This window comes from Pseudophryne corroboree, chromosome 1 (assembly GCF_028390025.1).
Source record: "Pseudophryne corroboree isolate aPseCor3 chromosome 1, aPseCor3.hap2, whole genome shotgun sequence".
NCBI classification, from domain to species: Eukaryota; Metazoa; Chordata; class Amphibia; order Anura; family Myobatrachidae; genus Pseudophryne; species Pseudophryne corroboree.
The window spans coordinates 166,623,663-166,646,385 of NC_086444.1; positions in this window are offsets into that span (position 1 = coordinate 166,623,663).

The window sequence follows — 22,723 nt, forward strand, 5'->3', positions numbered from 1 at the left end:
AGTGTTAATAAAAAAGAAGCATAAGCTATATGTTAAAGAGTGTTACATAAGTGAGAGGTATTAATTGAAATTTTAATATGAAAGTTTGGTGCCTTGGGGCAGCTGGACTTTGCTGACTTGAACCTTATTAGTATTAGGGACCCACATGATGGGTCACCTGGACAATGGTAGGTGGACCCATATTGTTTGGCCAAAGAGAATGCCAGAAACCTTGATTTTGCTCTATGTTAAATTGCAGAGTTCATTATAATTATTTTGATTAGCAGTGCCTGGTACTATAGAGTGTAAATCTGCATCACTTTTTCTTTCTGTGTGGAACTACTCAGCATTATAGCACCATTCATTATGTTTGTAATTAGTGTGTGTGTGTGTGCGTGCGTGCGTGTGTGTGTGTGTGTGTGTGTGTGTGTGCAGACCAAGGTCCTCCCTCTCCCCTTCATAGATGAGGTCATCTCCAAGCGCCGGCAGAACAGGGGGTCTGACCCGGGTTGGAACCATTTTCCAATACCCGGGTCTGACCCAGGATTTATGTGGAAAAGGGGCATTAGTGTATAGTAGGCTAGCTATAAGAGCCACGTCTGTTCAAGTAACATGTGTTTATGCTATTTGTGTATCTCTGTACTACAATGGGGGATTCACTCTACAATCTTTTATTGCACAATACATTGGAGCGCCTCAGGCAGCACAGATTGCATAAGGCAGGGGTTGCATTTGGCTTTAGGGGGGCCCTGACTCTTGTTTTACATGAGTTACCAGGGGCCTCTTGATGTGCATAATTACCTACACCACCTGTAGGTTTGGGGGCACCTGCAACCACATGTATAGAAGCACGACCACCTCCGGCACAATGCAAATTGTATAATATGTCACTGGCCCCATTTTACATGGATAACATATTTTACAGAGACACCTGAACCCTACTCAATAATAAAGGAAAGCAAACAAAACTATGAGATCAGTATCTATTCTATGTGCAGTTATTCACATGTGTAATTAACTTTTCACTTGGTTGTGACAAGATAATAGCATGAGATCCAGCTGAGTAACCACTGTCTTGATTACTTACAGATTGTGCTGAAGACCTGTGTGATCCTTTCAAAATGTTAATCATATGTATTTAATGTAGTTTGCACCTGTACCTATGTTTATCACTTTCATTCCATTTTAATGCAGCTCAGAAGCTGATCCGCAACGTCTACATTTTATTGTACTGGCATCAAATGAGCTGTAAAGCTGATTGGAAACATAGAATGACAGCAGTTTATTGATCTAATGTCTTCTGTTTCTTTATGTTTTGTCAGCATGGTGGTGAACTTCACATGAACAGCGTTCCATAATATTTACTCTCCAAATAATGGCAATATATTATCCGCTGGAGAAGGCTCAACTTGTAATACCGTTATATATTACATTATCTTTCTGTCTGAACGTTAGAGCACTTGTGAACCTCAATCCCGCACATTCTTTTCAGGGAATGTTTCATTTAATATATATCCAGAATCTACAGAGTTCCTGCAGACTTGTCTGGAAAAGGATCTGTCCAACTGAATGAACCACAAAATATAAATTATAGCTGCACACACTAATGTTTGTTGGCATTACACCCCATTAATAGCCAATGGATATTTGTGGGGTGCATGTATAAAACGTGTTGGGTATTAATGAGGTGTACCAATATAAATGTTCTCATTGTTGATTATTTAATTAGTCTTGCCTTGCTCCACATATTATGCATAAATACCTGTGCACCAGGGTTGGACTGACCCACAGGGCTACAGGGGAAACCCCCAGTGGACCCCACTGCCTGGTGGCCCACATCTCCTCTAGGAGTCAGGTTCCAGACTGTGCACTAATTAACTAATTATACATTATACATATATTGCCTTATACTGCACAGGACTATGGTGTATTTTCTATAGTGCATCCTATTATTAACCTGGTACATTATTATGCATGCACTAGCAGTGTTTACTATAGAGGTTGAGTATCCCATATCCAAATATTCAGAAATACGGACTTTTTTCAGTGAGAGTGAGATAGTGAAACTTTTGTTTTTTGATGGCTCAATGTGCACAAACTGTGTTTAATACACAAAGTTATTACAAATATTGTATTAAATGACCTTCAGGCTGTGTGTATAAGGTGTATATGAAACATAAATTAATTGTGTGAATGTAGGCACACTTTGTTTAATGCTCAAAGTTATAAAAAATATTGGCTAAAATTACCTTCAGGCAGTGTGTATAAGGTGTATATGTAACATAAATGCATTCTGTGCTTAGATTTAGGTCCCATCACCATGGTATCTCATTATGGTATGCAATTATTCCAAAATACGGAAAAATCTGATATCCAAAATACCTCTGGTCCCAAGCATTTTGGATAAGGGATACTCAACCTGTATATATTTATTAAGAGGCCCAGCCCATGCACTCTTTAAAGGTCAGGTAAACCAATGAGGTGGCAGGCCACACCCCCTCTGGAGACTGGCCAAACCCCTACACATGGACCTCTACCACTGCATTCCCCCAGTGGGCCCTTCATGCCCCTAGTTTGACACTGCTCTGCACTATAATACCTTTCACACTGAAGTCCTGGCTCCAACCAATGTCCAACCCAGAATACTGAACACGGTTCGTGCTGGGGCTTCAGCTATACTTACCCATTTCACACTGCCACCGGGACCCGGGTCTTCGCTGTTCACACAGAATGCTTGGAGTTGCCGTCATCTTGTAGTGCTCTTGAGCCAGTCGATTGGCAGCCTGTTAGGCATGACTCAGGTCATCTATAACCTGGGTCTGCTGTTTACACTGCAGCCGACTGACGGATCCCACATTGAGCATTAGAGTTAGGGTTAGTTTTAGGGTTAGGAACTAGGGGAAGGTTCAGGGTTAAGCTGCGGGAGGGGATGATTAGGTTTATTCTGATGGAGGGTTGGGTTAGGATTAGGATACTCACCAAAAGTCATCAGCATTGTGATCGCCGGGATTCTGCTGCCAGGACTGAGTCCACCAGGATTCTTCCTGCCGGGATATAGTACCTAACCCGTATAACACCAGTTATAATTTGCCATGCAGTATGTGTGATATATATTTACAACCTTATTAATACTATTTATTTAGTATTCATGCTGCCATTTCCATGATTTCATTGATTTTGCAGTACTGTCAGAAATGTGAATTATTGCTAAAAATAACATAATTTCACCTGCACTACTTTCCCATACCTCCCAATAGATAACAAAACAGATCAAAATTAGTCCCACCCTTCTATGGCCAGCCAAACCTCCTTAATTTGAACACCAGAACTTAGAGGTGGTGGTTCAATGGGTCAACCTGACTTAGGTCGAGGGTCAATAGGTCGACCACTATTGGTCAACACTGATATGGTTAACACATGAAATGGTCAACACTAAACATGTTGACACATAGAAAAGTCGACATGACATTTGTATACCTTTTTAGTGTTGTTTTTTGTGTAACATGACCAGGAACCCCAATTAGTGCACCACTTCAACTTGCATGGCTCGTTTCGCTCGCCATGCTGCCGGCAGGTTATTACTCCCAATTGTTGTCCATGTGGATGGTAAAGTATGAAAAACTTACAAATCAAAATGTTAAAAAAAAGTCATATCGACCTTTTCATGTGTCGACCTGTCCCGTGGGGGAGGTGTCTAAATACATTTTTAAAATACCCTTCCTAAAAGACAAGTCTAGAACTGCCACGGGTTGTCAGTCAGATGCTAAGCCATTCGGTGGCCTGCCTGAGCAACTCTGCCTCCCGGTGCCCTGCTCTACAAGGTGGATGAAAGACAGGGCATCACATCACGCATACTGGCGGGAGCTGGGAGCTACTCGAGGAGCAAAGAGGAGGACATCATCACCAAGGTAGGCCTGTATTCAAGTGCCAAACTGAGGACCAAGTTTGAGAAGCACTGATCTATATAATCTAGGGATGTGAGTGCGTGGTGGCTTTTCAGTTGGGCCGCACTATCTAAACTAAAGACTAGGGGGGAGATTTTTTAAAGCCTGGAGATAGATAAAGTGATAAAGCAATAACATTCTGTCATTTTAAAGGCTGTGGGGCAGATGTATTAAACCTGGAGAAGTGATAAAGTGGAAGGTGATAAAGCGCCAGCCAATCAGCTCCTAACTGTAAAGATACAGGCTGAGTTTGAAAAATGACATTTAGGAGCTGGTTGGCTGGTGTGTTATTACCTTCCATTTTATCACTTCTCCAGGCTTAATATACATCTGCTGCTGTGTTTGAAAAATGACAGTTAGGGGCTAACTGGCTGGTACTTTATCTCTTTCCAAATTATCTCTCTCCAAGCTTTGATAAATCACCCCTAAATACCTTGTGCTTCCACTGCATGTCTTCTCCGGGTGTAGTATGGTATGCCGGCGGTCGGGCTCCCGGCGACCAGCATACCGGCGCCGGGAGCCCGACCGCCGGCATACCGACAGCGTGGCGAGTACAAATGAGCCCCTTGCGGGCTCGGTGGCGCGCTACGCGTGCCACGCTATTTATTCTCCCTCCAGGGGGGTCGTGGATCCCCACGAGGGAGAAAAACTGTCAGTATGCCGGGTGTCGGGATTCTGGCGCCGGTATACTGTGCGCCGGGATCCCGACATTCGGCATACCGAAGACCACCTGTCTTCTCCTGCTCTCACAAAAGCTACATAACCTGCAGACTATGGGGGTCATTCCGAGTTGATCGCTAGCTGCCGTTGTTCGCTGCATAGCGATCCGTGAAAAAAAGGCTAATCTGCGAATGCGTATGCACCGCAATGCGCACGCGCATCGTATGGGTACGAAGTCCATTGTGGTTTTTCACTGGTTCTAGCAACGATTCCAATCGCACAGCCGAATGCAAGGAGACTGACAGAAAGAGGGCATTTATGGGTATCAACTGACCGTTTTCTGGGAGTGGTTGGAAAAACGCAGGTGTGGCCGGGCGTTTGCTGGGCGGTTATCTGACGTCATTACCGTGTTACTCGTTGCAGCAATCATCGCACAGGATAAGTAACTACAGGGCTGGTCTTGTTTTGCACAAAATGTGTTTGCAGGCACTCTGCTGCACAGGCGTTCGCACTCCTGGAAAGCGAAAATACACTCCCTCGTGGGCGGCGACTATGTGTTTGCACGGCTGCTAAAAACTGCTAGCGAGCAATTAACTCAGAGTGACCCCCCATACTAGGGAATGTGGTGTCACAGGGTGTAGTATGTCTGACCGGCGGTCAGGAGACCGCCGGTCAGCTTACCAACGCCGGGATCCTGGCAGCATACCGACGCCGGGATCCCGGCGGGGAGGTGCGAGTGCAGCAAGCCCCTTGCGGGCTTGCTGCGCTCGCCACGCTGCGGGCTCGGTGGCGACCTGCGGTCGCCGCGGGTTCTATTCCCACTCTATGGGTGTCGTGGACACCCACGAGTGGATATAGTCCCTGTTGGTCGGCATGCCGACCATCGGGATAGTAACCCGTCGGGCTGGTGGAGGAGGTCATGTGACTGTCGGTCAGCTGACCGGCGGTCACATGAATACCACCCGGTGTCACATATCCCATACCTGTGCACATGCATGTATACAACCTGTGGTATGGCAAATGACGGTTAGATTTATCTTTGTTCCGATTCTAGTCTCCCTTTGACTTTGAAATCCTCCTTTTCTAATTCAGCACTTGCCCCTGATGTTTAAGATGTTTTCTTTTATGAATATATATTTAATTTGTTTTTAGAAATCATTGTTATTTCATATTTTATTATGTTTATAACTTTCATAAACAACCACCAAATCTTTAATAATATTCACTTTGCATAAACTATTTCTTAAAACGTTTTCCATTTTATTTAAGCTAAATTCTCTTTCACATTATTAATTTTGCAGAATAAGACTGCTTAAGCAATTTATAAAGCAATTTCATCCTCCACTACGATGGTGGCCTGTATTATGTATTTACCAGCTGTGTAAATTGCAATTAAATTGTTACTTAAGCTGCAAAAACAAAGACATGACCACTTAAAATAACACTTATGGTGGATCTTTGCCATAATACATAAGTGGTTTCTAATTACACTGCAGGTGCATCTACCTATAGCTTGTTTTTATTCTGACGCACTCATACTGAAGTGATCCGCAACATGGAGCAGATAGTGGATGTGCCAATTAAAGAAGCACACACGTTTTTTCATTTATTTTTTTTAAAATTAGAAATCATGCTGACGCAGCTTCATCCCTGATAATGACTTGAACCCACAAATTATAATGTGTTAAGGAGAACATTACTTGCTCTGATAGTATTCCTCAAAGTGATGTCTAGAATAACATAAAAATGACTTCAGCAAGGAGATTTAAAATTATTTTTTTATTATGGGCAAAACCATATTGGTATTGCCTTTAAAAAATAACTCTGCTTCCAATACTATAGTTAAGCGCTGCGAAATATGTGTGCGCTATATAAATAACTGGCAATAAATAAATACAGAAATAGCAGAAAAAGCAGCCTTTTATTTGTTAAGCTTCAGAATATATATATATATAGATATAGATATGTATATGTATATATATATATATATATATATATATATATATATATTAGAGATGAGCGGACTCAGAGAACCGTTCCCTACCGGACTTTGCCTTCCGAGCCCTACTCGGGTTTTCCCGCCTGACTCGAAAACCCGAAAAATGTCATAATCCCGCTGTCGTATTCTCGAGGGATTTGGATTCTATATACGGAGCCGTGCGTCGCTCCCATTTTCACTCCAGTCTCGGAGAGTGTAGTGAGAGGATGTGTCTCCGTCCTCAGTGTCTGTGTGGGGGCGGGAAAGTGGGGTGGCGAGTCTTGTGCTGTGTTGTGTTGTGCTGCTCAGTCCAGTCCAGTGTAGTCAGTGTATTGTGCTGCATCAGTCCAGCCAGTCACAGTGTTGGTGTCCTCTCCTGTCAGTGTAAAGTGGTGCTGTGTTGTGCTGTCCAGTCCAGTGTAGTCAGTGTATTGTGCTGCATAAGTCCAGCCAGTCACAGTGTTGGTGTTCTCTGCTGCCATATATCCAGTGTAGCTGTATAAAGTGTTGTTGTGTTGTGCTGCATCAGACCAGTGGCAGTGTCCTGTCTCATCAGTCATTCCAGTGACGATATGCGCTGCTGCTATATGTCCACTGCTGCCGTATAATAATTATAACAACAACAACCACAAGTCCCTTACAGTGTTGTTGTGTTGTGCTGCATCAGACCAGTGGTAGTGTCCTGGTCATCAGTCATTCCAGTCATTCCTGTGCCGCATATTGTCTTATATAACTCCCAAAAAATAATGGAGAACAAAAATTTTGAGTATAATATAGGGCATAAAAGGAAAGGGGAAATGGAATGTGCTCTGCACCAGCTGATCAATTGATAATATTCGATTGAAAGAGAGGACCCCAATTAATATCCATCAGTAAATTAATCCCTTATTACTGGGTATTCGGGGGTGCAGCCAGAGACAATTATTTTGTACGAAAAGAAGAAAGGAAAGAATGTCTCTTTGATGGTGCACATGTGCGCCAGCAAAGAGACATTCTTTCCTTTCTTCTTTTCGAGGATAAAATAGGGAAAGATCAAGAAGAACCACTTCCTCCTAGTGCTGAAGCTGCTGCCACTAGCCATGACATAGACGATGAAATGCCATCAACGTCGTCTCCCAAGGCCGATGCCCAATGTGATAGTAGAGGGCATGTAAAATCCAAAAAGTCAAAGTTCAGTAAAAAGAACCAAAAAAAGAAATTTAAATCGTCTGAGGAAAAACGTAAACTTGCCAATATGCCATTTACGACACAGAGTGGCAAGGAACGGCTGAGGCCCTGGCCTATGTTCATGACTAGTGGTTCAGCTTCACATGACGATGGAAGCCCTCATAACTGAGGCCTTGACACTTATGTTGGTGTTAGACGTGCGTCCGGTATCCGTCATTAGTGCAGTGGGATTTAGACAATTGGAGGTATTGTGTCCCCGGTACCAAATACCATCTAGATTCCACTTCACTAGGCAGGCGATAGCGAGATTTTGCCATTTAATTCCAGTGACTTGGACGTATAATTACAGTGATTTTGCCAATTAATTTCAGTGATTTATAATTATTAATTCCAGTGATCTTGCTAATTAATTCCAGTGATTTATAATTATTAATTACAGTGATCTTGCCATTTAATTCCAGTGATTTGGATGTATAATTACAGTGATTTCTCTAACGTCCTAAGTGGATGCTGGGGACTCCGTCAGGACCATGGGGAATAGCGGCTCCGCAGGAGACAGGGCACAAAAATAAAGCTTTAGGATTAGGTGGTGTGTACTGGCTCCTCCCCCTATGACCCTCCTCCAAGCCTCAGTTAGGTTTTTGTGCCAGTCCGAGCAGGGTGCAATCTAGGTGGCTCTTCTAAAGAGCTGCTTAGAAAAAGTTTTTAGGTTTTTTATTTTCAGTGAGTCCTGCTGGCAACAGGCTCACTGCATCGAGGGACTTAGGGGAGAGAATTTCAACTCACTTGCGTGCAGGATGGATTGGATTCTTAGGCTACTGGACACCATTAGCTCCAGAGGGAGTCGGAACACAGGTCTCACCCTGGGGTTCGTCCCGGAGCCGCGCCGCCGACCCCCCTTACAGATGCTGAAGATTGAAGGTCCGGAAACAGGCGGCAGAAGGCTCTTCAGTCTTCATGAAGGTAGCGCACAGCACTGCAGCTGTGCGCTATTGTTGTCACACACTTCACACCAAGCGGTCACGGAGGGTGCAGGGCGCTGCTGGGGGCGCCCTGGGCAGCAATATTTAATACCTTTATGGCAAAAGAATACATCACATATAGCCATTGAGGCTATATGTATGTATTTAACCCATGCCAGATATCTAAAACTCCGGGAGAAAAGCCCGCCGAAATAGGGGGCGGGGCTTATTCTCCTCAGCACACAGCGCCATTTTCCTGCTCAGCTCCGCTGTGAGGAAGGCTCCCAGGACTCTCCCCTGCACTGCACTACAGAAACAGGGTAAAACAGAGAGGGGGGGCATTTTTTGGCGATATTTTGATATATTTAAGCTGCTATAAGGAACAACACTTATATAAGGTTGTTCCCATATATATTATAGCTAGTGATGAGCGAGGTTCGGTTTTACTCGGTTTTACTCGGTTTTACTCGGTTCTCAAAACGGCATCTTATTGGCTATCCAAAACACGTGACATCCGTGAGCCAATAAGATGCCGTTTTGAGAACCGAGTAAAACCGAGTAAAACCGAATCCGCTCATCACTAATTATAGCGCTTGGGTGTGTGCTGGCAAACTCTCCCTCTGTCTCCCCAAAGGGCTAGTGGGGTCCTGTCTTCGATAAGAGCATTCCCTGTGTGTCTGCTGTGTGTCGGTACGTGTGTGTCGACATGTATGAGGACAATGTTGGTGTGGAGGCAGAGCAATTGCCGATAATGGTGATGTCACCCCCCCAGGGAGTCGACACCGGAATGGATGGCTTTGTTTATGGAATTACGTGATAATGTCAGCACATTACAAAAATCAGTTGACGACATGAGACGGCCGGCAAACCAGTTAGTACCTGCCCAGGCGTCTCAGACACCGTCAGGGGCTGTAAAGCGCCCTTTACCTCAGTCGGTCGACACAGACCCAGACACAGACACTGAATCTAGTGTCGACGGTGATGAAACAAACGTATTTTCAAGTAGGGCCACACGTTATATGATCACGGCAATGAAGGAGGCTTTGCATATCTCTGATACTGCAAGTACCACAAAAAGGGGTATTATGTGGGGGGTGAAAAAACTACCTGTAGTTTTTCCTGAATCAGAGGAATTAAATGATGTATGTGATGAAGCGTGGGTTAACCCAGATAGAAAAGTGCTAATTTCAAAAAAGTTATTAGCATTATACCCTTTCCCGCCAGAGGTTAGGGCGCGCTGGGAAACACCCCCTAGGGTGGATAAGGCGCTCACACGCTTATCAAAACAAGTGGCGTTACCGTCTCCTGATACGGCCGCCCTCAGGGATCCAGCTGATAGGAGACTGGAAACTACCCTAAAAAGTATATACACACATACTGGTGTTATACTGCGACCAGCCATCGCCTCAGCCTGGATGAGCAGTGCTGGTGTCGTCTGGTTGGATTCCCTGACTGAAAATATTGATACCCTGGATAGGGACAGTATTTTATTGACTATAGAGCAATTAAAGGATGCTTTCCTTTATATGCGAGATGCTCAGAGAGATATTTGCACTCTGGCATCGAGAGTAAATGCGATGTCCATATCTGCCAGAAGGAGTTTATGGACGCGACAGTGGTCAGGTGATGCGGATTCCAAACGACATATGGAAGTATTGCCGTATAAAGGGGAGGAATTATTTGGCGTCGGTCTATCGGATCTGGTGGCCACGGCAACTGCCGGAAAATCCACCTTTTTACCTCAGACCCCCTCCCAACAGAAAAAGACACCGTCTTTTCAGCCGCAGTCCTTTCGGTCCTATAAGAACAAGCGGACAAAAGGACAGTCATATCTGCCTCGGGGCAGAGGAAGGGGTAAGAGAGGGCAGCAAGCAGCCCCTGCCCAGGAACAGAAGCCCTCTCAGGGTTCTGCAAAGCCCTCAGCATGACGCTGGGGCCTTACAAGCGGACTCAGGAGCGGTGGGGGGTCGACTCAAGAATTTCAGCGCACAGTGGGCTTGCTCACAGGTGGACCCCTGGATCCTGCAGGTAGTATCTCAGGGTTACAGGTTGGAATTCGAGAAGTCTCCCCCTCGCAGGTTCCTAAAGTCTGCTTTGCCAACGTCTCCCTCAGACAGGGCGACGGTATTGGAAGCCATTCACAAGCTGTTTTCTCAGCAGGTGATAGTCAAGGTACCCCTCCTACAACAGGGAAAGGGGTATTACTCCACGCTATTTGTGGTACCGAAGCCGGACGGCTCGGTAAGACCTATTCTAAATCTGAAATCTTTGAACCTGTACATACAAAAATTCAAGTTCAAGATGGAGTCACTCAGAGCAGTGATAGCGAATCTGGAAGAAGGGGACTTTATGGTGTCCCTGGACATAAAGGATGCTTACCTGCATGTCCCAATTTGCCCTTCACATCAAGGGTACCTCAGGTTCGTGGTGCAAAACTGTCATTATCAGTTTCAGACGCTGCCGTTTGGATTGTCCACGGCACCTCGGGTCTTTACCAAGGTAATGGCCGAAATGATGATTCTTCTGCGAAGAAGAGGCGTATTAATTATCCCTTACTTGGACGATCTCCTGATAAGGGCAAGGTCCAGAGAACAGCTGGAGGACGGAGTAGCACTAACCCGACTAGTGCTGCAACAACACGGGTGGATTCTGAATTTTCAAAAATCTCAGTTGACCCCGACGACACGTCTGCTGTTCCTGGGAATGATTCTGGACACGGTTCAGAAAAAGGTGTTTCTTCCGGAGGAGAAAGCCAGGGAGTTATCCGAACTTGTCAGGAACCTCCTAAAACCAAGGAAAGTGTCTGTGCATCAATGCACAAGAGTCCTGGGAAAGATGGTGGCTTCTTACGAAGCGATTCCATTCGGCAGATTCCACGCACGAACTTTTCAGTGGGATCTGCTGGACAAATGGTCCGGATCACATCTGCAGATGCATCAGCGGATAACCTTATCGCCACGGACAAGGGTGTCTCTTCTGTGGTGGTTGCAGAGTGCTCATCTGTTAGAGGGCCGCAGATTCGGCATACAGGACTGGGTCCTGGTGACCACGGATGCCAGTCTGAGAGGCTGGGGAGCGGTCACACAGGGAAGAAACTTCCAGGGAGTATGGTCAAGCCTGGAGATGTCTCTTCACATAAATATACTGGAGCTAAGAGCGATTTACAATGCTCTAAGTCTGGCAAAACCCCTGCTTCAGGGTCAGCCGGTGTTGATCCAGTCGGACAACATCACGGCAGTCGCCCACGTAAACAGACAGGGCGGCACAAGAAGCAGGACAGCAATGGCAGAAGCTGCAAGGATTCTTCGCTGGGCGGAAGATCATGTGATAGCACTGTCAGCAGTATTCATTCCGGGAGTGGACAACTGGGAAGCAGACTTCCTCAGCAGACACGATCTACACCCGGGAGAGTGGGGACTTCATCCAGAAGTCTTCCACATGATTGTGAACCGTTGGGAAAAACCAATGGTGGATATGATGGCGTCCCGCCTCAACAAAAAACTGGACAGGTATTGCGCCAGGCCAAGAGACCCTCAGGCAATAGCTGTGGACGCTCTGGTAACACCGTGGGTGTTCCAGTCAGTGTATGTGTTCCCTCCTCTGCCTCTCATACCAAAAGTACTGAGAATTATACGGCAAAAGGGAGTAAGAACGATACTAGTGGCTCCGGATTGGCCAAGAAGAACTTGGTACCCGGAACTTCAAGAGATGCTCACGGAGGATCCGTGGCCTCTACCTCTAAGACGGGACCTGCTTCAGCAGGGACCGTGTCTATTCCAAGACTTACCGCGGCTGCGTTTGACGGCATGGCGGTTGAACGCCGAATTCTAAGGGTAAAAGGCATTCCGGAAGAGGTCATTCCTACACTGGTAAAAGCCAGGAAGGAGGTGACTGCACAACATTATCACCGCATTTGGAGGAAATATGTTGCGTGGTGTGAGGCCAGGAAGGCCCCCATGGAGGAATTTCAACTGGGTCGATTCCTACATTTCCTGCAAACAGGATTGTCTATGGGCCTCAAATTGGGGTCCATTAAGGTTCAAATTTCGGCCCTGTCGATTTTCTTCCAGAAAGAATTGGCTTCAGTTCCTGAAGTCCAGACTTTTGTAAAAGGAGTACTACATATAAAGCCCCCGGTTGTGCCCCCAGTGGCACCGTGGGATCTTAATGTAGTCTTGGATTGTCTCAAATCCCATTGGTTTGAGCCACTCAAATCGGTGGAGTTGAAGTATCTTACATGGAAAGTAACCATGCTACTGGCCCTGGCTTCAGCCAGGAGAGTATCAGAATTGGCGGCTTTATCATATAAGAGCCCATATCTGATTTTCCATACGGACAGGGCAGAACTGCGGACGCGTCCTCATTTTCTGCCTAAGGTGGTGTCAGCGTTTCACCTGAACCAGCCTATTGTGGTGCCTGCGGCTACTAACGATTTGGAGGATTCCAAGTTGTTGGACGTGGTCCGGGCATTGAAAATATATATTTCAAGAACGGCGGGAGTCAGAAAGTCTGACTCACTGTTTATATTGTATGCACCCAACAAGATGGGTGCTCCTGCTTCTAAGCAGACGATTGCTCGTTGGATTTGTAGCACAATTCAACTTGCACATTCTGTGGCAGGCTTGCCACAACCTAAATCTGTCAAGGCCCATTCCACAAGGAAAGTGGGCTCATCCTGGGCGGCTGCCCGGGGGGTCTCGGCATTACAACTCTGCCGAGCTGCTACTTGGTCAGGGGCAAACACATTTGCAAAATTCTACAAATTTGATACCCTGGCTGAGGAGGACCTTGAGTTCTCTCATTCGGTGCTGCAGAGTCATCCGCACTCTCCCGCCCGTTTGGGAGCTTTGGTATAATCCCCATGGTCCTGACGGAGTCCCCAGCATCCACTTAGGACGTTAGAGAAAATAAGAATTTACTTACCGATAATTCTATTTCTCGTAGTCCGTAGTGGATGCTGGGCGCCCATCCCAAGTGCGGATTGTCTGCAATACTTGTACATAGTTATTGTTACAAACAAATTCGGGTTGTTATTGTTGTGAGCCGTCTGTTCAGAGGCTCCTACGTTTGTCATACTGTTAACTGGGTTCAGATCACAAGGTGTGATTGGTGTGGCTGGTATGAGTCTTACCCGGGATTCAATATCCTTCCTTATTGTGTACGCTCGTCCGGGCACAGTATCCTAACTGAGGCTTGGAGGAGGGTCATAGGGGGAGGAGCCAGTACACACCACCTAATCCTAAAGCTTTATTTTTGTGCCCTGTCTCCTGCGGAGCCGCTATTCCCCATGGTCCTGACGGAGTCCCCAGCATCCACTACGGACTACGAGAAATAGAATTATCGGTAAGTAAATTCTTATTTTTGTCAATTAATTTCAGTGATTTATAATTATTAATTACAGTGATCTTGCCAATTAATTCTAGTGATTTGGAGGTATAATTCCAGTTGGAATTGTTTTGTGTCGCTTGGCTTAGTCATACAGCTACCTCATTGCACCTCTTCTACATCTTTGCATGAGGTGCAGTTTGGGGCCTAGTTTTTGAAAAGTGCCATCCTGTGTGACACTGCCGTATGAGTCCAAGAGTACTGCTGTATTAGTCCTGGGGTACTGCCGTATAAGTCCACCAAATGCAGATTTTTTTTTTTTAAGTGACTGGAGCATGCTGGAGATGCTGTCAGTGGACCGAACAATTGCGCCCCACTCTCGACATTCAGCCACTGCGTGACACTACTAGATGGGCCAGGTGGTTGTGTCGCTTAGCTTAGGCCTACAGCAACCTCGGTGCACCTTTTTTTTTCTTCTTTGCATCATGTGCTGTTAGGGGCCTTTTTTTGAAATCTGCCCTCCTGTCTGCCACTGCAGTGCCACACCTAGATGGGCCAATTGTTTGTGTCGCTTGACTTAGTCATACAACTACCTCATTGCAATTCTTTTTCTTCTTTGCATGATGTGCTGTTTGGGGCCTTTTTTTTATATCTGCCCTCCTGTCTACCACTGCAGTGCCACGCCTAGATAGTAGAGATGAGCGCCTGAAATTTTTCGGGTTTTGTGTTTTGGTTTTGGGTTCGGTTCCGCGGCCGTGTTTTGGGTTCGAACGCGTTTTGGCAAAACCTCACCGAATTTTTTTTGTCGGATTCGGGTGTGTTTTGGATTCGGGTGTTTTTTTCCAAAAACACTAAAAAACAGCTTAAATCATAGAATTTGGGGGTCATTTTGATCCCAAAGTATTATTAACCTCAAAAACCATAATTTACACTCATTTTCAGTCTATTCTGAATACCTCACACCTCACAATATTATTTTTAGTCCTAAAATTTGCACCGATGTCGCTGTGTGAGTAAGATAAGCGACCCTAGTGGCCGACACAAACACCGGGCCCATCTAGGAGTGGCACTGCAGTGTCACGCAGGATGGCCCTTCCAAAAAACCCTCCCCAAACAGCACATGACGCAAAGAAAAAAAGAGGCGCAATGAGGTAGCTGACTGTGTGAGTAAGATTAGCGACCCTAGTGGCCGACACAAACACCGGACCCATCTAGGAGTGGCACTGCAGTGTCACGCAGGATGTCCCTTCCAAAAAACCCTCCCCAAACAGCACATGACGCAAAGAAAAAAAGAGGCGCAATGAGGTAGCTGTGTGAGTAAGATTAGCGACCCTAGTGGCCGACACAAACACCGGGCCCATCTAGGAGTGGCACTGCAGTGTCACGCAGGATGGCCCTTCCAAAAAACCCTCCCCAAACAGCACATGACGCAAAGAAAAAAAGAGGCGCAATGAGGTAGCTGTGTGAGTAAGATTAGCGACCCTAGTGGCCGACACAAACACCGGGCACATCTAGGAGTGGCACTGCAGTGTCACGCAGGATGTCCCTTCCAAAAAACCCTCCCCAAACAGCACATGACGCAAAGAAAAAAAGAGGCGCAATGAGGTAGCTGACTGTGTGAGTAAGATTAGCGACCCTAGTGGCCGACACAAACACCGGGCCCATCTAGGAGTGGCACTACAGTGTCACGCAGGATGTCCCTTCCAAAAAACCCTCCCCAAACAGCACATGACGCAAAGAAAAAAAGAGGCGCAATGAGGTAGCTGACTGTGTGAGTAAGATTAGCGACCCTAGTGGCCGACACAAACACCGGGCCCATCTAGGAGTGGCACTGCAGTGTCACGCAGGATGTCCCTTCCAAAAAACCCTCCCCAAACAGCACATGACGCAAAGAAAAAAAGAGGCGCAATGAGGTAGCTGACTGTGTGAGTAAGATTAGCGACCCTAGTGGCCGACACAAACACCGGGCCCATCTAGGAGTGGCACTGCAGTGTCACGCAGGATGTCCCTTCCAAAAAACCCTCCCCAATCAGCACATGATGCAAAGAAAAAGAAAAGAAAAAAGAGGTGCAAGATGGAATTGTCCTTGGGCCCTCCCACCCACCCTTATGTTGTATAAACAAAACAGGACATGCACACTTTAACCAACCCATCATTTCAGTGACAGGGTCTGCCACACGACTGTGACTGATATGACGGGTTGGTTTGGACCCCCCCCAAAAAAGAAGCAATTAATCTCTCCTTGCACAAACTGGCTCTACAGAGGCAAGATGTCCACCTCATCTTCACCCTCCGATATATCACCGTGTACATCCCCCTCCTCACAGATTATCAATTCGTCCCCACTGGAATCCACCATCTCAGCTCCCTGTGTACTTTGTGGAGGCAATTGCTGCTGGTCAATGTCTCCGCGGAGGAATTGATTATAATTCATTTTAATGAACATCATCTTCTCCACATTTTCTGGATGTAACCTCGTACGCCGATTGCTGACAAGGTGAGCGGCGGCACTAAACACTCTTTCGGAGTACACACTTGTGGGAGGGCAACTTAGGTAGAATAAAGCCAGTTTGTGCAAGGGCCTCCAAATTGCCTCTTTTTCCTGCCAGTATAAGTACGGACTGTGTGACGTGCCTACTTGGATGCGGTCACTCATATAATCCTCCACCATTCTATCAATGTTGAGAGAATCATATGCAGTGACAGTAGACGACATGTCCGTAATCGTTGTCAGGTCCTTCAGTCCGGACCAGATGTCAGCATCAGCAGTCGCTCCAGACTGCCCTGCATCACCGCCAGCGGGTGGGCTCGGAATTCTGAGCCTTTTCCTCGCACCCCCAGTTGCGGGAGAATGTGAAGGAGGAGATGTTGACAGGTCGCGTTCCGCTTGACTTGACAATTTTGTCACCAGCAGGTCTTTCAACCCCAGCAGACCTGTGTCTGCCGGAAAGAGAGATCCAAGGTAGGCTTTAAATCTAGGATCGAGCACGGTGGCCAAAATGTAGTGCTCTGATTTCAACAGATTGACCACCCGTGAATCCTTGTTAAGCGAATTAAGGGCTGCATCCACAAGTCCCACATGCCTAGCGGAATCGCTCCCTTTTAGCTCCTTCTTCAATGCCTCCAGCTTCTTCTGCAAAAGCCTGATGAGGGGAATGACCTGACTCAGGCTGGCAGTGTCTGAACTGACTTCACGTGTGGCAAGTTCAAAGGGCATCAGAACCTTGCACAACGTTGAAATCATTCTCCACTGCACTTGAGACAGGTGCATTCCACCTACTATATCGTGCTCAATTGTATAGGCTTGAATGGCCTTTTGCTGCTCCTCCAACCTCTGAAGCATATAGAGGGTTGAATTCCACCTCGTTACCACTTCTTGCTTCAGATGATGGCAGGGCAGGTTCAGTAGTTTTTGGTGGTGCTCCAGTCTTCTGTACGTGGTGCCTGTACGCCGAAAGTGTCCCGCAATTTTTCTGGCCACCGACAGCATCTCTTGCACGCCCCTGTCGTTTTTTAAAAAATTCTGCACCACCAAATTCAAGGTATGTGCAAAACATGGGACGTGCTGGAATTTGCCCATATTTAATGCACACACAATATTGCTGGCGTTGTCCGATGCCACAAATCCACAGGAGAGTCCAATTGGGGTAAGCCATTCCGCGATGATCTTCCTCAGTTGCCGTAAGAGGTTTTCAGCTGTGTGCGTATTCTGGAAACCGGTGATACAAAGCGTAGCCTGCCTAGGAAAGAGTTGGCGTTTGCGAGATGCTGCTACTGGTGCCGCCGCTGCTGTTCTTGCGGCGGGAGTCCATACATCTACCCAGTGGGCTGTCACAGTCATATAGTCCTGACCCTGCCCTGCTCCACTTGTCCACATGTCCGTGGTTAAGTGGACATTGGGTACAACTGCATTTTTTAGGACACTGGTGAGTCTTTTTCTGACGTCCGTGTACATTCTCGGTATCGCCTGCCTAGAGAAGTGGAACCTAGATGGTATTTGGTAACGGGGGCACACTGCCTCAATAAATTGTCTAGTTCCCTGTGAACTAACGGCGGATACCGGACGCACGTCTAACACCAACATAGTTGTCAAGGACTCAGTTATCCGCTTTGCAGTAGGATGACTGCTGTGATATTTCATCTTCCTCGCAAAGGACTGTTGAACAGTCAATTGCTTACTGGAAGTAGTACAAGTGGGCTTACGACTTCCCCTCTGGGATGACCATCGACTCCCAGCGGCAACAACAGCAGCGCCAGCAGCAGTAGGTGTTACACGCAAGGATGCATCGGAGGAATCCCAGGCAGGAGAGGACTCGTCAGAATTGCCAGTGACATGGCCTGCAGGACTATTGGCATTCCTGGGGAAGGAGGAAATTGACACTGAGGGAGTTGGTGGGGTGGTTTGCGTGAGCTTGGTTACAAGAGGAAGGGATTTACTGGTCAGTGGACTGCTTCCGCTGTCACCCAAAGTTTTTGAACTTGTCACTGACTTATTATGAATGCGCTGCAGGTGACGTATAAGGGAGGATGTTCCGAGGTGGTTAACGTCCTTACCCCTACTTATTACAGCTTGACAAAGGGAACACACGGCTTGACACCTGTTGTCCGCATTTCTGGTGAAATACCTCCACACCGAAGAGCTGATTTTTTTGGTATTTTCACCTGGCATGTCAACGGCCATATTCCTCCCACGGACAACAGGTGTCTCCCCGGGTGCCTGACTTAAACAAACCACCTCACCATCAGAATCCTCCTGGTCAATTTCCTCCCCAGCGCCAGCAACACCCATATCCTCCTCATCCTGGTGTACTTCAACACTGACATCTTCAATCTGACTATCAGGAACTGGACTGCGGGTGCTCCTTCCAGCACTTGCAGGGGGCGTGCAAATGGTGGAAGGCGCATGCTCTTCACGTCCAGTGTTGGGAAGGTCAGGCATCGCAACCGACACAATTGGACTCTCCTTGTGGATTTGGGATTTCAAAGAACGCACAGTTCTTTGCGGTGCTTTTGCCAGCTTGAGTCTTTTCAGTTTTCTAGCGAGAGGCTGAGTGCTTCCATCCTCATGTGAAGCTGAACCACTAGCCATGAACATAGGCCAGGGCCTCAGCCGTTCCTTGCCACTCCGTGTGGTAAATGGCATATTGGCAAGTTTACGCTTCTCCTCCGACAATTTTATTTTAGGTTTTGGAGTCCTTTTTTTACTGATATTTGGTGTTTTGGTTTTGACATGCTCTGTACTATGCCATTGGGCATCGGCCTTGGCAGACGACGTTGCTGGCATTTCATCGTCTCGGCCATGACTAGTGGCAGCAGCTTCAGCACGAGGTGGAAGTGGATCTTGATCTTTCCCTAATTTTGGAACCTCAACATTTTTGTTCTCCATATTTTAATAGGCACAACTAAAAGGCACCTCAGGTAAACAATGGAGATGGATGGATTGGATACTAGTATACAATTATGGACGGGCTGCCGAGTGCCGACACAGAGGTAGCCACAGCCGTGAACTACCGCACTGTACTGTGTCTGCTGCTAATATATAGACTGGTTGATAAAGAGATAGTATACTCGTAACTAGTATGTATGTATAAAGAAAGAAAAAAAAACCACGGTTAGGTGGTATATACAATTATGGACGGGCTGCCGAGTGCCGACACAGAGGTAGCCACAGCCGTGAACTACCGCACTGTACTGTGTCTGCTGCTAATATATAGACTGGTTGATAAAGAGATAGTATACTCGTAACTAGTATGTATGTATAAAGAAAGAAAAAAAAACCACGGTTAGGTGGTATATACAATTATGGACGGGCTGCCGAGTGCCGACACAGAGGTAGCCACAGCCGTGAACTATCGCACTGTACTGTGTCTGCTGCTAATATATAGACTGGTTGATAAAGAGATAGTATACTCGTAACTAGTATGTATGTATAAAGAAAGAAAAAAAAACCACGGTTAGGTGGTATATACAATTATGGACGGGCTGCCGAGTGCCGACACAGAGGTAGCCACAGCCGTGAACTACTGCACTGTACTGTGTCTGCTGCTAATATATAGACTGGTTGATAAAGAGATAGTATACTCGTAACTAGTATGTATGTATAAAGAAAGGAAAAAAAACCACGGTTAGGTGGTATATACAATTATGGACGGGCTGCCGAGTGCCGACACAGAGGTAGCCACAGCCGTGAACTACCGCACTGTACTGTGTCTGCTGCTAATATATAGACTGGCTGATAAAGAGATAGTATACTCGTAACTAGTATGTATGTATAAAGAAAGAAAAAAAAACCACGGTTAGGTGGTATATACAATTATGGACGGGCTGCCGAGTGCCGACACAGAGGTAGCCACAGCCGTGAACTACCGCACTGTACTGTGTCTGCTGCTAATATAGACTGGTTGATAAAGAGATAGTATACTACTAATATTATATACTGGTGGTCAGGTCACTGGTCACTAGTCACACTGGCAGTGGCACTCCTGCAGCAAAAGTGTGCACTGTTTAATTTTAATATAATATTATGTACTCCTGGCTCCTGCTATAACCTATAACTGGCACTGCAGTAGTGCTCCCCAGTCTCCCCCACAATTATAAGCTGTGTGAGCTGAGCAGTCAGACAGATATATAATATATATAGATGATGCAGCACACTGGCCTGAGCCTGAGCAGTGCACACAGATATGGTATGTGACTGACTGAGTCACTGTGTGTATCGCTTTTTTCAGGCAGAGAACGGATATATTAAATAAACTGCACTGTGTGTCTGGTGGTCACTCACTATATAATATATTATGTACTCCTGGCTCCTGCTATAACCTATAACTGGCACTGCAGTAGTGCTCCCCAGTCTCCCCCACAATTATAAGCTGTGTGAGCTGAGCAGTCAGACAGATATATATAATATTATATATAGATAATAGATGATGCAGCACACTGGCCTGAGCCTGAGCAGTGCACACAGATATGGTATGTGACTGAGTCACTGTGTGCTGTGTATCGCTTTTTTCAGGCAGAGAACGGATTATATTATGTACTCCTGGCTCCTGCTATAACCTATAACTGGCACTGCAGTAGTGCTCCCCAGTCTCCCCCACAATTATAAGCTGTGTGAGCTGAGCAGTCAGACAGATATATATAATATTATATATAGATAATAGATGATGCAGCACACTGGCCTGAGCCTGAGCAGTGCACACAGATATGGTATGTGACTGAGTCACTGTGTGCTGTGTATCGCTTTTTTCAGGCAGAGAACGGATTATAAAAAAAAAAGTGGTGGTCACTGGTCACTATCAGCAAAACTCTGCACTGTACACTACTGAGTACTCCTAATGCTCCCCAAAATTAGTAAATCAAGTGTCTCTCTAATCTATTCTAATTCTAAACGGAGAGGACGCCAGCCACGTCCTCTCCCTATCAATCTCAATGCACGTGTGAAAATGGCGGCGACGCGCGGCTCCTTATATAGAATCCGAGTCTCGCGATAGAATCCGAGCCTCGCGAGAATCCGACAGCGTCATGATGACGTTCGGGCGCGCTCGGGTTAACCGAGCAAGGCGGGAAGATCCGAGTCGCTCGGACCCGTGACAAAAAACATGAAGTTCTGGCGGGTTCGGATTCAGAGAGACCGAACCCGCTCATCTCTACTAGATAGGCCAATTATTTGTGTCGCTTGGCTTAGTCATACAACTACCTCATTGCAATTCTTTTTCTTCTTTGCATGATGTGCTGTTTGGGGTCTTTTTTTTTATATCTGCCCTCCTGTCTGCCACTGCAGTGCCATGCCTAGATGGGCCAATTGTTTGTGTCGCTTGGCTTAGTCATACAACTACCTCATTGCAGTTCTTTTTCTTCTTTGCATGATGTGCTGTGTGGGGCCTTTTTTTTTTATATCTGCCCTTCTATCTGACACTGCAGTGCCACTAGATGGGCCAGGTGTTTGTGTTGTCCACTTGTGTCGTTTAGCTTAGTCATCCAGCAACCTTGGTGCAAACTTTTGGCCTAAAAACAATATTGTGAGGTGTAAGGTGTTCAGAATAGACTGGAAATAAGTGGAAATGATTGCTATTGAGGTGAATAATACCGTAGGAGCAAAATTACCCCCAAAATCTGTGATTTTAGCTGTTTTTATGTTTTTTTTCAAAAATCATCCAGATCCAAAACCAAAACCAGAACACAAAAGGGTGGTTTTGGCAAAACCAAGCCAAAACCAAAACACGAAAGTGGAATTAGAACCAAAACCAAAACACAAAACACGAAAAGTGCCCGCCGCACATCTCTACATATATATATATATATATATATATATATAGTGGAACAAACGAGGCGGCACTCAGAGACTTTCACTTCAAAAATGTAATGGGTGGAAACAGTGCAAAAAAGTTACATCAACGTTTCGGGGACCTAGTCCCCTTCTTCAGGATAACAACAGTGCAAAACAAAAGTGTTTAAATAAGGTAGGAAACACTTACTCCCCTGACCCCATCCAATCACATGCTGCAACGCTGGCCGCCGGCCGCCCGTGCACGGCTTCCGACCGGCTCACTGGCGTCCCAGCGGCAACGGAGATGACGTCACAGGAACCACCACCGTCACCATAGAGACAGCTCAAGGCATGTACAATGCCCGAGCGTCTCCTTCCGGCCGCTCGTGACGTGTCGGTCCGGACCTCTCTGAGTCTCGCGGGATCCGGAGCCCTATCGCTG